Raw genomic sequence first — 18,485 nt, 5'->3', positions numbered from 1 at the left:
GGATGCTGGTAGGAGAGCCTATTTTCAGTGTTACAGTTGTGTCTACCAAGGCTTAGGCTGAGTTGATAGTACAGAAATGTGTATGTATTGACGTGTATGCTGCAGCAGGATAACCAACAAAGAATTTTGATTTGGCAAAGCCAGAAGGTGGAACTCTGCAGAATCCTTTGAACTTCATGGTGCCAATGATCTGCGTTTCAAAAGGGAATGATCTGATGCCATAAGGTCAGGGAGCAAGGGGTGCTGCTTTCTACTGCCTTGGCAGCATACAGGAGACTTGGTCCTGATTTTTAATCATACTTCTGCTGGAAACATCCACAGACACCTGAGAGAGTACTGAGGTGGAGACAGAAAATCCTCTAGGTCCATCAACCATTTCTGAAGATGTTCAGTCGAACTCAGAAAGAGGCCTGGAACATTCCCTGCCCCTCAACTTGATCCCTTCACTGTCCCTTAATTTACCACTTGACATCTGCAGGCAGTGGGTACACTGCTTAGTGTCTTGATCATCCAGAGGGCACAGGATTATAACTCATGGGGATCCATCTTATATACCTTCCTCTGACATTTGGGACATTTGACAAAAAAACAAAACATTTTTAGAAGAAAACCTTTCAAAGACCATAAAAACGTAACTAAACTAAGGGTGTCATTAGCATGGTGGGCGGATCGCCACTGCCCAACCGGTGGTGGGGATCCGCCCGCCAAAACAACCCACCGGACGGCCTGTTACCCCCGCCACATTAGCATGGCGGAGGGCACTGCGGCGGATGGAAAGACCGTTGCCGCTTTTCCGCCGGTAGGCAATCGTCACTATTGCCTACCGGGCAGAAAAGGCCCACAATATGGTGGCGGTGCCTTGCAGGCACCGCCATCCATATTAGCCATCCATATTATGATGTTGGCGGTTTCATGCCTTTCCATGGCGGAGACTCCTGCATGGAAAGGCATGCGGGAATTGCTTTGGGGGGCCGTTGTGGGCCCCAGGGTGGTGTGGAGTTGGGGGGGCTGCACTTGGCGGGTACCCATGGTACCCCCCTACATTGGCATACACAACGTGGCAGGCAACGCGCAGTGCCTGTCACGTTGTGCATCCATTAACAACATTGTGGCGGGTGCTGCTCACCGCAGCGCCCACCACAATGTTGTATATGCGGGATGCGACCGCCACCGTGGTGGTCGCATTCTAATTGGTGGTGCGGGACCCCCGCACCACTGGCAGCCTGTCCCAGCACCACCAGGGCGCTCGCCCGCCATCCTAATGGACCCGAAAGTGTCTAAATCTATCTGGCAGACAACATTAATTAAAAAGAAGAGACAGAGTCCAATGATCTTCAAATATAAGTGGGGGAGGATAAACTGAAGACCAACTGCATGATTTTGTGCTTTAAGTGCCAGCTTGCAGCCATAAAGGTATAGCGCTGTTATTCTTTGTTATATTTGGCCATGAGGCTAGCTGTGCTACTGCAGTCATTATCTTTGATCTTTCCTGTGTTTCAAAAAAACATTAATTGACAAGTTGCACATATTTATGCAGATTTTTGTATGGTTCTAAAAATATTCTAAACTAAAGAAAATATATTTATGCGACTTAGGCATACAGTTAAGTAGTGTTCTTTCCAAAAGAGAAGCTTTTTGGTTTACAAAAATGTTTGGGGATACAGCAGATATAGTCAGTCTTCATGAAAACCAGCAATGATCCTGCAACAGAGTTCCCCAGTATTGGCATGTTTCAGTCAGTCAAATACTTTTATTCGATTAATAAAAATCAAAAAAAGACATAATAAACAGATAGTCACATAGAATACAGGACAGAAATTCATCAATTACACTAATAAATATAAATAACATTATTATGGTTAAAAATTTGAATGAACATATTTCATGAATTCTGTTCAAGGTTAAAAAATAAATATGAAACATTGATATATTTACAATATAATAAAATCTCATAGGGATAGAAATTGACTCAAAAAAAGGACAAACCCCCAACCCTTCACACTAGTTCAGAACGTAATAGAACTTAGCCGTGCGTTGACGCGCTTCTTATTTATGCGAGCCGCTGCAACTAAAAAACTTGCTACATAAAATGCAATACTAGTGCTGGGTAAAAGTTGCAAGAACAGGAGCGCTGGCCTCACTTGCGTAAAACCGGCCTCCTTCAGGATAGGTAACAAGTATTTTTTCCTAATCTGAGCATAGTGTTCACAAAACATAATAAAATGAAGTGTGTCTTGGGTGGAAAAGTTATCGCAATCACATGGGGGTGCGTTATCTGGGGAAGCCCATGTAGGATAAAAGCCGAGCACAAAATATATCAAATCAAAACGAAATTTGACTAGGAGAAACCGATGAAATGGTCTGGTTACAAAGGCCAAATAGGGTTCAAGACCAGGAACAATTATAAGCGCATAGTTCCTTCTAACTGATGGCTTTTTTAATTCTAAATCCTCCCTCTCTGCCATAAATAGGGTTACTAATGCGAATTTAGTCGTCAATACATCCTTTTTGTTAATACTATCGGGGGAGTAGAATAACTCCGGTCGACCCATTAATGCAAGCGTCCGTTTGACGTAGGCCAGCCAAGGGATTCTATGGGCTCTATCCAATGCAAGACAATCTTTAAGAATCTGATGGGTTAAGGAGATTTCCTGGTTAAGCCAGGTTTTTAACCAACAAATAACGGGGGCCACTTTTATTAAGTCTGCAACATACCCCACTCCCAGCTCCGAGTGTATCGTAAAGGTGGGTGTGGACTGAGGGACGGACAACAGAGATCTTAAAAACATGTTCTCCGCCCTCTGAATGGTATTAATGTTTGTGTAACCCCAAATGGCAGAACCATAGGTGGCTATAGCCAAAGATTTGGCTTTGTAAACCTTTAGAATAGCCTCCATGGGGCGAGCGCCCAGTCGTTTGGCAAAACCTAAAATAGCTATGGCAGATCTTGCCACAGAATTGCCTTTCATTTTTTGTTGGGGACCCCACGTTCCCTTTTCATCAAAGATGACCCCCAGGTAAGTGAAGATGGGGACCCTTTTTACCTCGTTGCCTAGGCAAAAAAAAGTTTTAGATTTCTTTTTCCTACTGGCAAGGACAGTAATCATGACCTGAGACTTTTGGGTGTTAATTTTCAGATCTAAAGAGGTCATGAAGTCGCCAAATTTAGCCAGTAGTCGCTCAAGGGCCACGCCTGAAAGAGCCAAAAGAACGGCATCGTCAGCGTATAGAACTGGGATCCCAGTCTCTCCAACACGCGGGACGTCCACCGCTAGGTTGGCCAAGGCTGAGTCCAGTGCGTTTATATATAATGTAAAGAGGAGGGGTGCCAAAATGCACCCCTGCCTGACGCCCCTCTCTGACCTAAAGCAGCTGGTACACCTTCCTCCCTGGGTGACTCTCACCGAGGCTAATAGGCCACGATGCAGGTCCGCCAAGAAGCCAACCATGGGGGATCAACTCCCATATCCAAAAGGATCCTCCACAGGTTTGACCTATTGACCAGGTCAAAAGCTGAAGAGAGGTCCATAAAGGCCATATATAAGGATCCCTCCTTCGCGATAGTATATTTGCAGATGAGTAAGTGGAGGTTTAGGCATTGATCCAATGTACTCCTGTTGGCCCTAATCCATACTGGGCGTTAGAAAGTATGCCGCTGCCTTCAAGCCACGTGGTCAACCTGCCCAAGATGACTCTCCCTAGGATTTTAACGGCCGAGTCAATTAAAGAAATAGGCCTATAACAGGCTGGGTCACCCCTCTGACCTTTTTTAAAAATTGGGATAATAATGGACCTGGCCCAGGACTCAGGGACATTATTATCTCTGGCAGCATTAAAAACATTAGCCAATATTTTGGCCCAAAATTTGGGGGCGAACTTATATAGGTTTGCAGGAACACCATCTGGACCCGGGCCTTGTTTTTGATTGTCTCATTAATGGCTTTTTCCACATCCTCCTCCCTAAAGGCCAAGACTAGACCATCCTGATTAAAGGTTACCAACTCATCTAGGCACCCATAAGAGTGCTGACTATAAATGTTTTCAAAATGAGCTAGCCACCGCTCGTCTGGGATACTACATTCCATGGCCTGGTTCTCACTGCCGGAGAAATATGGATGATTTATCACCCCCCAAAATTTGGAACTATCCCGCAGGGTTTCGGGTGACTGTAGATCATTCCAAGCGTCTTCTTTGATCTGGTTTTTACGAATTATAATCGCCTGTTTATATTGTTTTCTCAAGGATACTATCAGTACTCTATTCCTAGGTGTTTCTTTTAAGGCCTTTAAAAGGGCAGAGTGAGCCTTTGTGCAATTTGTGTCAAACCATTTCTTACCTAGTTGCCCGCCTGAGCTAGTTTTTACCAAAAGGGCATTGTTTACTTGTAAACAGATGGTGTTGAAAGCCTCAACTATCCTTGAGTTGGTGTTGTCGTGATCTAGACATATTCCCACCTCAGTTTCAACCTTAGCTAGGACCTCTTGTAGGAAGGTGACCGGGGTCACTTTATCCCATTTCAATCTCCTACTCATATCCTTTAAAGAAAGGTCTGTGGCTCCTAAAATTTTTATATCTTTAAAAACCAGTGACCCCCCCGGGACAGCCTCAACTATCACGGGGTTATGGTCACTGAAGACAGAGTCTTCTACCCCATAGATTAAAACCAAAGACAAAATCAAAGAGGATAAAAATATGTAATCAATGACAGTTCCTGAATTTTTTCCTTTAAATGTAAAAGTTGGCATGTTTCATAAATTCACATGTTTGAATCATTGCCCGTCATCGAGATGGGAGTCCCTGCTACCGTATAAATGCAATGTCCCAATACATACAGAAAATAGATGCCTTAGGCCTTTTCTTTCATAACATGCCCCTGTCCTTAATAAAAAAAGTGTCATCAACGAAAAAAAGGGGGCTGGGGGCACTTTCAGGTCCAGCATACAGCCCCCTAAAATATCAAGTAACATCAACCAGGTATGCAGTTCCTTTGAGAAAGTGAGACCAAGAGAGTCTGGGACTGGTTGGTGTAGTCTCCAAAAGGGTGGGACAAGAGTCCGCTCCTTTTGGAACTGGAGCCCTCACACACCCGAATGGGTGTCATGCTTCATCATTGGGCTTGATCTTTGTCGGGCTGGCGCTGCAATGCCCGACGGGCACCATCAACGGGAAATCTTTTATTCCAAAGCCGTAATGTGAAGTGAGGGTGAAGGACCGTGAAGTGTAGATGGGTGTGTTGATGTGAGATGTGTGCAGGGGAGTTTAAAACTGAGTAAGTAGTACTCTTTAAATAATTTTTATTAGATGAGTCTGCTTCTCTAACTAAAAGCAAAAGTGGCAAACCACTGACATAATGTTCTGTGGTTGCTTCTACAAAATGGTTAACATGTTTCTTGTCTGATCCGTCACATAAGTGATCAATTGGCAATTAGTCAGGATCAAAAATCAGATTGTCATCTACACAGTGGCTGGAATCCTGGTTAGTAGTAAGGGTAGACCAATCACTTCAAAACCTAAGTGTGGTGTACCTTTAAAAATACCGACATGTAAAGACAGGTATAAATATAAATTAGTCAGATTCTCTAATTGGTTCAGCATGCAGAAGAGTCCTTAACATGCTGCTAGCTATAGTGTGCTAGTAGATGCAGTAGAAAGGCAGAAGAAAGTGACAGGCAGGTTACACATCTAAGGGCATAGGCAAGCAGGTACATTCATACACTGTGGTTGGGCGGACATGTGAACTCACCCAAGTTGGGTGAGTCTTTGACCTCCACAAGAATGGTAGAGGGAAGGCTCAATTTAGAGTCCTGCAAAAGAGAACAATTTGTATTATCTAGTACCAAATTAGTCAAGCCAAAAAAGGCAATCAAGCAGGGTTAACCACTTCGCTGTGGCGGGAATTCCGCCGCAGCGCTGGGGGGTGCGGGGGGGCAGCGCGGTGGCGCTGTGCTCATGACGGAGCCACTCCGTCATGAGCCACGGTTGAGCTGTGCTCATGACGGAGCGGTTCCGTCAGGACTCCGCCCAGTTGCGTTGTCCCCACGCACAGGCGGGGAATCAGCGCCGCGTGGGCGGAGCGGCCGCCAACGGTCGTGGCATGACGGAACCGCTCCGTCATGAGCACACGGCAACCGTGGCTCATGACGGAGCGGTTCCGTCATGAGCGGGGAAGGGGTTAAGCAGGCAATCGCAAGTACTTACAGTTTGGATGCGGAGATTATGCAAAACGACCTACCCTCTCTCTACCACTCCAGAAGAGTGGAGCTAGAGGGGATCGCGATATTAAGTACTCACGCATTCTTATTGTGCCGGTGTCGTCAGTACCGTTTCATATGTGGCTGACAATGACAATGAAACGGGGGCAGCATATTGGACGTCCCTATATCGTAGAAACAATATGGGTAATATCCCTTGCCCCAGGGCCTGGCAGCTGCTACTGTCATGAGTATAACGCTACTAGGAAGCCAGTGATCTTCCCTATGTGAAAGGCACTCAGAACAAATCATGTCATCGTGAACAGACACGTTCAGGGATCATGCAGGGTGGTCCTACAATGTCACAGCCGGGAGGCCCTTATGAATAGTGGGGGCCGCAACTGCGGACAAGCGCTTTCCTCTGACTGCTGTTCGAGGCAGCAATCATGTGCATCAAAGAGGAATCTGCCTCAAATGAACAACAGACTTCCCAGGTGATTATGGGAGATGTAGTCTAAAGTTAGTGTGTGTCTCTGCTAATGGAAGAATTGCTGAGGAAAATAGATTGTGAGCTCATGTTGAATCACAGTGTTGGTTGAGAGGATTATGGGTTGTTGGCGTATCCCTAGGTAATGGGTCATAGCTAAGAAAAGATGCTTGCTGATTTCAGCAGAAAACGACAAAAGAATTATAGATGTGTGGGAGTATAGGCTCAAGTTACAAAACCGTGTGAACTGCGATAGGGACTAGAGGGTAGCTTGCCTTGTCCCCATTTCTAAGTATACATGATTATTCAGTAGCTATTGCCTCCTATCGCAGTTTTGCTAGGATGACTAAGGTAGGTAGTCTCCTCATGTAGAAAACGACATGTGAATGTTTAATCTATTTAATTTGCTCTATGGAATGTCTTTGTTTAATCCCCCTTTATGCGTGGCAAGGTAAAAAATCCAGTTTTGCTCTATCCTAAAGAGAGCTTCTTTATTCATGTGTGGGTGTGCCTCAAGAATTGCCCACCGTAGGTCATCTGGTGAGTGTCCTTGGTTTTCAAAGTGTGTGCACATCTTGGTCATGTGTCTATGGCACTGAATTTTGCTATGGTGTTTCATGATGCGTATTTTTATTGGCCTGGTGGTCATACGGATATACCTGAAGTTGCAAGGACATGTCAACGTATAAATGCAGTTGCTGGTATTACAGTTGGTGTGTTTCTTCAGTATCCAGGTAAATGTACTTGTCAGTTTGAGTTCCTTTGTCATCTCAGTCAATCCACACCCACACAGCAGGATCCACATGGGCAGTGCCCCATTACTGAGGGTAGGTCCCAGAGGGATCTCTGGACAATTTGTTGGTGTCCGTGGTCTAGTAGGTAAGAGCATGTCTTTCATGTTCCTGGTGCATTTAAAGGCGAACCCAGGTTTGAGTATAGTCAGTTTGCCTTTTTGCAGTATTCTCCAGTGCTTCTTACAAATTCTGTTTGAATGTGGTGTATAGGTAGTGACGCACGTCAGTGCATCTGTCTGTTGTCTAGTATTGTGTTCTAAGTGTGCCTCTCAGTTATTTTTGCCTCATTTCTTGGCGATCCTGACGCTGTGTGTTGGGTACTTTCATTTGTTCAGATTGTCTGATAGTTGTGCCTCAGTGTTGTAGTCCTGCAAAGTGCTGCAGTTCTTGCATAGCCATAATAATTGTCCCTGTGGTAGGTTGTCTCTAAGGATAGGATAGGATAGGATAGTATTTATAGAGTGCACTAAACCAAAAGGTATCAAGGCGCTAGACGAGCAGAAGAAAGACTAGCACCAGCCAGCTAAGAGGCAAAGAACCTTGTCTTCAGAGTATCCTGAAGACAGGAAGCGAGTCAACCGTAGTAATAGAAGGGTGCAAAGAGTTTCAAAGTTTAGGGGCCGCCACCAAAAATGAGTGGCCACCCCATTTGGACCTACGAAATCTGGGAGAGACAAGTTTCTTATGAGTGGAGGATCTCAAGGTTCTCCCCGGATTGTACCACTGAAACATAGTCTTAAGGTGTGGTGAGCCTTTGCAATGCTTAGCTTTATATACCAAGTTAAGAGCCTTGAAGGAAATGCGCTTCTTGATAGGAAGCCAGTGCAAGGCACGGATTCCTTCCCTGGCGGACTGGTGTTTCTGGAAATTAGAACCCAGCCTTGTCGCAGCGTTTTGCACCACCTGGAACTTATTCAGGGAGCATGTACTGATATTAAGATACAGAGCATTGCAGTAGTCTTAACGGGAGGTGACCAGAGCAATGATAGTGGGCCAACGTAGCTCAGAGGGGAATTACGGCAAGACTTTCTTCAGAATTTTAAGGATGTAAAAACAGGTACTGATTGTGCAGTTCACCTGGGCGTTAAAAGACAGGCCCTCGTCAAAGAAAACCCCCACAACTTTTGCCATTTTGACCGGAACAGAAAGGGGACCACAAATTGCGGGCCACCAAGCTGCAGACCAAATGGGGGCCTGAGGGCCGAAAATCAGGACCTCGGTTTTGTCCGTATTGATTTTAAGTGCGTTGTCCTTCATCCAGCATATGATGTTGGACATACATTGATTGATCTTTTGGGCAACCAGTTCCACATCAATGGAGATCGAAATTATGATCTGCGTATCATCCGCATAAGAGAACACCTTAAAACCGAAAGATCTTACCAAAGTAGACATGGGGGTCACATAAAGATTGTAAAGAGTGGGGCTGAGCGAAGAGCCCTGGGGAACCCCACACAGAAGGCCGAAAGCTTTGGCTTTAAAACCACCAAAAATGACGACGTTTGTTCTGCCATTCATAAATGAGTGAAGAAGCTGCAGGGCTTTCCCTGTAACTCCTGCTTCCCGCAGTCGCTAAAGCATGCGAGCTGGGGAGATGGTATCGAACGCCGCCGAAAGGTTGAGCAAGATCAGTACCGCAGATCCAACTCAGTCAACTTGCATGTGCGGATGCAGTCAGAGGCTGCTACTAAAGCGGACTCGGTACTATGACCTACCCGAAAGCCGTTCTGGGAGCTGTCAAGAACATCTTGAGATTCAATGTGTTTCATAAACTCCACATTAATACATTTTTCCAGAATCTTGGCAGGGGCAGGAAGAAGAGAGACAGGCTGAAAGTTCTACAGCTCTAGGGGATCGGCGTTGGGCTTCTTAAGGAGCAGAGAAACAATTACTTCTTTCCAAATGATACAATATTGTATGGACAAAAGTATGTTATTAAATACCTTGTACAGGAAGATAGCGATAGGGTCAGGAGCCAATCTGGGCGTGGACAGCATGCAGGGATCGGTGGGAACCCCGGACTTAAGACCAAGTAGGAGTTCCATACAGTGAGGAACTGTGATAGAGGGAAAGGACGACAAAGCAAGCATCCCAGGTGTTGGGTTGGGCTTTTCCTTAGATAAGGTTGCGTTTTCCCTTTCGACTGCCTCTGTGACAGGATCAGCTTCCTCGGTGGTGGAGTCTAAGGGCCTTTCGGTGATGAATACTGTACAGGAGTAAACTTTTGCAGTCAGTAGGTTTTCTATATACAGTGGTAGTCAATCTCCCTTCCATCAAGGTAATCGTTAGCTCTAAGAAGGGGACATTGTCATTATAGATGGTGCTCGTGAAGCGAAGATATGGATTTAAGGCACTAATCCACTCGCAAAAGACCTTGCATGCTGTCCTTTGGGCTTTCCAGGAAATCAAAATGTAAATTATAGACCTACATAGGGCTTGACTCATGCATTCCAAATCTGTAACTTAAAGTATGCTGTTGCCACGTTGCTGCCTGTTAATGACGTGCAGGAAGGTAGCGCTTTCTGATCAGAAGTGCATCTGAATCATTGAAAATAGCACTTCCCTCCAGGGGAAGCTCCCCTTATGTGCAGTGCCGGCTTCCAAATGAAGGACGATATTCACATTATTTATAATTTATAATAACCAACTTTATTAGATTTCGAAATTTTCAACATTTTATTCCATCTTGAATTTCCCCGTTCAAGTGTGCATTCAAATGCCTATGTGAAACACTTTTCGTAAATGCATCCATGACATGTATCTTAACATCGTTGGATCCTATAACACACAGTGTGGTATTTATGGCAATTACCCCAGCACAGTTACTGCACAACCCGACTTACATCACTAATGTGTTCGAGAATACTCTTGCATGCGCCCATTTCACAAACTAACGGCGTTTAATCGTGTGAATGCCAGCCCAACGACTTACACACTCACAAGTAACACCGATATCATAACTCGGACACAATAACAATAATTTTTATTAACACATAGAACCTACTAATCAACGTGATGTACACCATACTAAATCATAAGGCACTGAAAGACGGTGATGGTTCATACCCGCACCGCAGCAGTTGTTTTCTCATTCCACTTCACTTGTTTTTTCAGGAATATATCCCCTAATGAAGGGCTAAAATTAGCCCGAAATGCCTTGGGATGAGTAACAAAGTGTGATGATCAACAATGTTATGGATATATGTCATAGATGCATTTACGAAAAGTAATTCACATTGGCATTTGACTTCATACTTGAATGAGGAAATTCAAGATGGAATAAAATGTTGAAAATTTCGAAGTAGAATAAAGTTGATTATAATAAATCATAAATAACGTGAATATTGGCCTCCATTTGGAATCCGGCAGTGATCAGGACACACAGCACCCATCACCAAATGTCTTACAAAGCGATCTCTAACCTAACAGACAAAAGATTGAACACATTTGCCTTCTCAGACAATGATGTTCAAAGAATTTCCTCTTTGACAGGCGAAATAAAAATGACAGCCACCAGCACTGGCTCAATCCAAAGCAACATCAAGCAATTGTTGTACCTTACCAAAAGAGAGATAAGCCCACGGTTGCATGCCAGCACGCTTATAAAATACCATTGTGTGCAACGCATCCCTAAAAGACTCAGGATCCCTTGAAAATATTCGCTATGCAGTGTACTATTCCAAATTCATGGAAAGATGGTACGAAATTTTGAACAAATGCTCATTAGACTTAATTCTTTTAATCATAGAGGAATTATCTAAACTGTAGGAAGATCTATCCAGTGAAATTAATCAACTTAAAAATGAACTGTCATTGATAATGAACATTGATGACTGGTCTAAGGTGTTGATGGACATCAAGAATCAGCATGCCCAGGAAATTAATTTGCGATACCATCGTTTACAAATTGGGAGAAGTATACAACTGGGCAGACATTTAAGCTACAAGGAGACAAAACAAACCACAGAACTGATCGTCTGAAACAGAAACACCATGGGCTGGCAGCGACTGGAATGGGTTCAACAGAAAAGCAGGGGAACATAACCAACCCAGACACCAACCCAGTCAATCTGGTAGTCTACAGGCCGACGCAGCGGCAATACCCACAACACAAAACATCTGGAGCTCCTTTCTTAGGGGCAGGCCCATTAGGAAGCAACAAACCAGGAGGGGAAAGGCTGGAAGCAAGTATGGATCCATCCACATCCAAGAAAATAACCAGGAGAAACAAATCGTAAACAACAAAAATCTAGTCATCAACATATCTGCTTATCCTTGGAGTAAAATCGAAACCAACACACTCCAGAAGGGCACATCCTTTGTCCCAACACACCATTCCAATGTGTTAGAAGCTAAAGGCAGCTTATTCAAATTCATGTGAACCCTTTGGCTGAGGCATTTTGTTAGCATAGAAATGATTTTGTTAATGTATTATCATATGTAAGTTAACATTCGCAGTACCATATTCTATTTGGGCGCCATTTTGAGTTATGATCGAAACTGATTCTTTGTTATTTCTGAGAAAAGGTCCCTGCTAAGTTGCATTTCCCCATGGTTGAGTTTTGCTTCATTAATGAATACACTGTTCTTATTAGCGCATACCTTTCCACTAGATAGAGGCCTTCTACCACTTGTCTAGTGGCGGGCACGGGCAGAGCAACCTTGAGTAATAGATAGTGTGTGCCCAGCCTCAGAATCGAAACGTATTCTTTGTACTTCACTGTTTTGCTGCATCTGCTTGGAAAATTCCACAGTGGGCGTGCCTTAATAATGTATCTTTATGCTTGCTGATGTCAGTACCTCTGCAGCACTCCTTAGTGACTGGGCAGACTGAGCTCCGCTCTGAGTGTACTTGAATAAACAGATATTGGTTTGTATTCTCTACTGTCTGACCAACTCTTCATTTGGTATGGAAGTGGTCGTGAGTGATCCGGGTCACTTCCTTCAGTTGGCGCACGAACAGGGACTTCTTCGGGTGACTGACCCATCCCCTTCTGCGGACGGACAGGGGGTGGGGGGGAGGGGAGAGAAGTTGAGGCTATCGTCGGGTCTGACTGACAGACCAAGGATCCCTGCACGAAGAGTTTCTGATACTCGCAGCTGCCCCTTCTGTCCCGCCGGACAGTGCCTCGCCCATCGGTCATCCCGACTGGATATGGTACCATTTTGGTTAGAATTTGGTGCGGTCTAAGGACTGTCTTTGGGATAAGAAGCATTTGCAATTACTCTGCCAGGCATTCTTCTTTTGAGAATGCCTGGTATAAGTAAACTGGTGTCTTTGTGCTGTTGCTGTTGTTCTGCAGATGCTCTATTGGAAGAAGCTCAGCCGGTGCCCCCAGAAGGCACTCCTAATATTGATATGTATGTGAAGCATGGTCTTGGCCCTATTATGTTTCGTACATTATGGCACAAGTATACGAGGGACAATGCAGAGTTACAGTGGCCGTTGACGGGCACTTTTGATGAACAAAAGATTGGGTTCTTACAGGAACAATTATTCAAAAAACGAAGTAGACAGTCCATGTTTGATTCCCTCAGAACAGGGCAGAAAGAAGCTAAACAGAGGCGGTTGGAAATGGAAACAGATGCACGGAAGGCGAGGATGCAGACATTGACTCAGAAAGCTGTAGCATATAATAAAGAAAAACAGAAGAAGGGAGTTGAAGGTGAAGATAGCAGATTTCGATTGCATGTTGATAAATGGTATATGGCCCAGGAGGAAACTGATACTTGTGTGGAAGAATTGTTTGACGCCCAGCCCGGCCCCCATTTGCCCTGCAAAGGATATATCCCACTGTACCTGTGCCATCACAGCCACCTGTTACAGCTGTTCCTACTGTCCCTGCATCTACTGCTGTCGTTTTGATGGCTGTGGTGTTGCAGGGATTCTGCTTATGCACAGAACTATGCGCAGGAAACCAGGACCTCAGAGAATTGTGGTGTACCAGAAACTCCCCTCAGAACTAAGAACCCCTATCCGACTAGCTTAGTGTCACATTCGTTATCCGAGATTTAGCTCGGCGGTCCCAATGTATAGACAACCCAGAACAAGCGACTTAGATACTCTCAGGAGTGGTGGGAATCCGAAGCACCCGTTGGTAGCTATATATCAGTCCACAACAGAATAACAAAGACACGGTAAAGTTTAAAGAGTTTATTTTATAAACCTCGCGTCCTAAGATGCAGTACTTTGGCTAACACAAGCAGACAAATGGTTAGGATCAGCACCATCAGCATTGTTACAATACCATAGAAAATAAAAGGAGCAATCATAATAATAATGACCGTGGAACACAACCACCCTCCTTTCTCTATCACTAATAAGGTATTATTAGACTAATAGAAGGTCTCTTAGGCTTGCATGGGGGACCCCATACCTTATAGATCAACGTAGTGAAATCACATCACAGGATCAGCTAGGCTCTCTCCTGCAACAGCTCTTCGTTTCGAATGTAACAGAAAACATGCTGCTCTGTAATATTAAAGGGCTCGTCTTTCAGGTATTGGCAGCTGTATGTATGTTATGGCTAAGAAGTGGTACGATCAACCTGAACACAACAACCTGCCCCGTCTAGTGACCTAGACTCGTTCTTTACACGGTGTACAGACCAAGGTCACTGCTTACTGTTAAGGATGTTAAACAACAGACGGTTCTCATGTGAAGCAAAGTCGAGTCAGCAGTTCTCGAATGAATAACATGTAACAACAATGTTGCATGCAAAAGCAGCAGAAGCAGCAAGCTGGCTTTCTAACAGCCATCGAGGTTATGCTAACTTAGCGTTGTACATAGGGCGTGGTTAGCCCACACTACATCCCCCTTTGATCGGACTACTAACCACTAGGGGCGCACTTATCAAGAACGCAGAGTTCAAGTTAGAAAGAACGGAACCAAGGGCATGAACTATAAGTCCATATAAGGTAAGTGTAAGTTCGAAAAGAAAAAAATAGAAAAATAGAAAAAAGATGACATCAGGTGGAAAAAAACCATGAAAAAATGGGGAAAAACGACACCGATCGATACATCAAGGGTCGATCAAGATAAAAAGTCAATCCATAAAAGTATAGGCAAAATAAGTTGCAACAGCCTCCAAGAGGAAATCATTGGAGCGTTCCGCAAAAGTATCTGCCATCCAGTTTAACAAGGGAAAGGAACACACGTGTTCACTCACAATCGGAGCCTCCAGCACCACACGGGGACAACAGGAAGGTTCCTCGATATAACTTTGTTCCAGAAAGTCAATCGCAGCTTCTTCGATGGCCCAATTACCAAGGACTCCATGTGCCGCACCCAAGGCCATAAACCCAACACCAGAACATTCATACTCATGAGCCGTTAAGGGGACCATCAGTTGACCAAAATCCGGTACAGGTGACGCCGAGGTTGAAAGGCACAAATCCAGAGCCCACTGGAATGGACAATCCAGGCAGTGAAAGACGGGTTGCACAGAAGTAAAGAAGGGAAACCGGAAGGATAATCCATACGCGACACTTAAAGTCGCCAGAGGCAACGTGCCATAGTATTCAAGCATCCGGCTGCGCAGATGAAACAGCCGGGGCATGTTGTCTCTGTACGCAAGTTGCGCAGCCATCGCGTAGGACGCAAACCAGCAAAAGTATTCCAGCAATAAGGGCAAGAAGCAAAGGAAGACCTCCAAAGATGCTGGAAAAAATAGAATGAAAAAATGCGGGAATCACACCAAAAATAGTCTGAAAGGAGATCACGAGGCCGGAGCCCACTAGTTTAAAAAAATGAACTATGCCGGCCGTAGATGAGGCATTAAAGATTGTCTGTATCAATGTTCCAAAATGGAAGGGGAGGTCAGTATTCAAAAGCGCCTGCACCTCCGTGCGGGTGTTTGCCACGTGAAGAAGAAAGGTTTCACAGGAAGAAGTTAAAGCGACCTCCCTTTGAGACAAAAGACTTATTCTGCTCATCTGGTTGAACTCTGCGCTCAAGGTTGGAATCGAAGGCCAGATAGAAACATCGAGCCGGCCATGCGGGGGTGGGAAAAGGACATTATTACAGCAGACTACACGCTGGGAAACAGTGACTATGTACGGAATGCCCTTTAACATCCCACAGCAATTCTCATTATTTAAAAGCAAATAACTACCGTTAGCAAGCAGTGTAAATGAAGGGGTTATAACTGGTACAGGTACACCTTTCAAAACGCAAGCTAAATTAGGAGCGTGTACATTGCAAGCACCATGTAATTGTATGTGTCTACATACTACAGAATGATCAGGAGCAGAAGTGCATTCCTCACCCTCCAGATAAACCTCTGTGCCCTCCCGCATGCATCTATATGTAAACGGGAGCGACCAAACTTCGTGCAGGAACGCACTTCCAAGCTGTTCATACCTGCCAATAGCATAACGTTTCATGCACGAACTAAACTTAAAAAGCGAAAAAGGTAAAGTGATTACGCCGTGTATAAGCCACGTGGCCGCATTTAACTCGGCAATAGAGAAAGGCAAAGGTTCTAATTTCTCAATGTGCAGTAATGAATAAGTGGCATCCTTCATAGACATAAACTGTTGCTTGGCAGTTAAATTAAAAGGGAGGAACAATGAGGAAACATTCATGTAATCCCATGGGACCCGCCCTGCCTTTAACGTTTGTAAAGTCCATGCAAATTGCATGACAGAACGCAACTGATTCTGGCCATGGTACAACACAGACAAATCATCCTGCACAATATCTACGACAGATGAAACAATATTATCTAAAGTGTAAATTCTAGAAGACAAGGTATTTATACTATTATCAATCACAGCCAACACTTTTTCCATATTGGCCTGGTCAATAGTACGTAATCTGGAAGCAGCCTCAATTTGCGACAATTTCCAAACTTCGTTGTAAATAGCATATACCCATCTTTTGGACCTGCCTATTGCAGGACCTTTAATAAAATCATTCAAATCAATTTTGTCGTCTAAACGTGACAAATGCAATTTAACAGACGCTAATGTGGAATGTTGCAGCCACGACTGGCATAACTTACCCACAGAGTAGGTAGTCACAGTGTGTGATGATTCAAAATGAGGATCTACCCTGACTTGAGTGTACCCAGGTGCCAGTGCTAAAAATCGACGTTGACAAGAATCTAAACCCGTCTGCCAAACCAACCAACCCTCAGGATTAAATGCCGAAACATTAAAGGTGGTGTTGGAAACAAGGGACTGCAACTTGGTAAGGGAAAGATCTGTGTAATTACCCCAGCCGGGATAAGCACCCAGATCCGGGATTGTGGGGGAATTCATTCTTTTAGACGTAGACAAGCCAAAACAAGTCGTCTGAAAAATAGATGAATTTAAAAATAAAATATGGTTAGGGATGAGACAGGCACGATGCAAAGCTTCTGTCCCCTGAACCTGCCACAGTTTAGTACCCCAAACCGATTTAAGATCGATAGTAGCTTTCCATAGCTCATAGCCTCCGACCGCCAATTCGTCCATAAAGGACTTGGAATATAATAATTTGGTATGTGTCAACCGCACCTTCGAGGCGGTTTCAGGTGCCATCTTAAAATAAAAGGAGGCCGGGTTTGACACACTAAAATCCGAAAAGTATGTGAACTTGTTCACTAACGTTGTAGAACTGCCCTGATGAGGGGCCGGACAATGTTCCCATTGTGTGTAATTAACAAAATTTCAAAAGGTATTTGCTCTGTGTAGGAAATGTGTGCCATAATGTTGATAACAAAATTGTTCACCATAATTAGCAGAATTTAAATATAAATCCTCAGCATCAAATGCAGCATAATATTTTAGATCAGAAAATAGTGCTTCTATTGCGTGTACATCCCAATCATCAGATCTAATGTTCTGTTTAACTACATCACCCATAGAAACACGAAATACATTAGGCACATTAATCACTTCTGTAGGTCCATGAATTTGAAATTTAACAGCATCCCAAGCGATCCCATCACGCACAGGCCAGGCAATAATGTTCACAAAAGTCTGGTCCCTTTTCATAATGTGTGATGAGGAATGGGGGGCCAAAGTTCCAGCAATGGATTCAATCGAAGATCGCTCATTCAGGTAGTGTCCATTTATAATTTTAAAAAAACACTACCACAAAGCCAAATGTCATGAACAAAAAAATACAGATTGGCACCAGCCAGATGTAAGTCCATGGTGCCACTAAAAAATGTCTCTTGAACCAGGCAAAATAAATAGCAGTTTTGGAAGGGGCAGTGGAAGTCATTGATTCAGTGTCAAAGGAAGAACGGGACTAGTTAAACGCTGTTGAATGTAAAAGAGGCAACGGGACATTTGCAGGATAAGCATACTCAGGATCATCAGACAAACCGCCATCAACAGGCGGTATAAGAGGGGAAGCAACTGCATGCATCTCAACGGCAACCTCAGGAATGATGGTCGAGGGTGGCAGCACAACAGAATTTCGCAGAATGGAAGGGCAAGAAACTGAAGGTGTCATACTATGAAGTATCGGCCACTCGCTGTAGCTTGACGTTGTCAATCAAGATGTACCTGTTTTCCTTGCGACCAGGAAGTGGTGGTAAAATGACTGTACGTGTACCCTGGACTCCAAGCACCGGGACTGGTGCACGATAAGAGGGGCCAAACTCTTTCTTGTTCTCCACCTTCTCACGGACCATATCACCAACTCGAGGTAGCCAGCCGACTACCGGAATCTGGAGCTCAGCTTCGCATGTAGAGGGTACGTGTTCCTTCGCCAGAGTGTCTCTTGCTTCTTGTAGATTCTGCAAGAGAGCACAGTGATCATCTAGGTCAAAAGGCGCGGCAGCCACCGCCATGTCTAGACCCTCAAGGTCCGGAACAAATATTCATACTCCAAAGAGCATCATGTATGGGGTCCGCCCACCCAGAGACCTTCTAGGGAGATTATTAAGTGCACGTTGTACGTCATATAAGTGGGTCAGCCAGCTTCGGCCTGTACCTAATACCCTTGCTCTCAAAGATTGCTTTAGGTCACGGTTCATTCGCTCCACAACACTATTGCCCTCAGGCCGGTATGGAGAC

The sequence above is a fragment of the Triturus cristatus genome, chromosome 7, assembly GCF_964204655.1.
Source record: "Triturus cristatus chromosome 7, aTriCri1.1, whole genome shotgun sequence".
In the NCBI taxonomy this organism is placed as follows: Eukaryota; Metazoa; Chordata; class Amphibia; order Caudata; family Salamandridae; genus Triturus; species Triturus cristatus.
Note: the sequence above shows the minus strand (reverse complement) of the source record.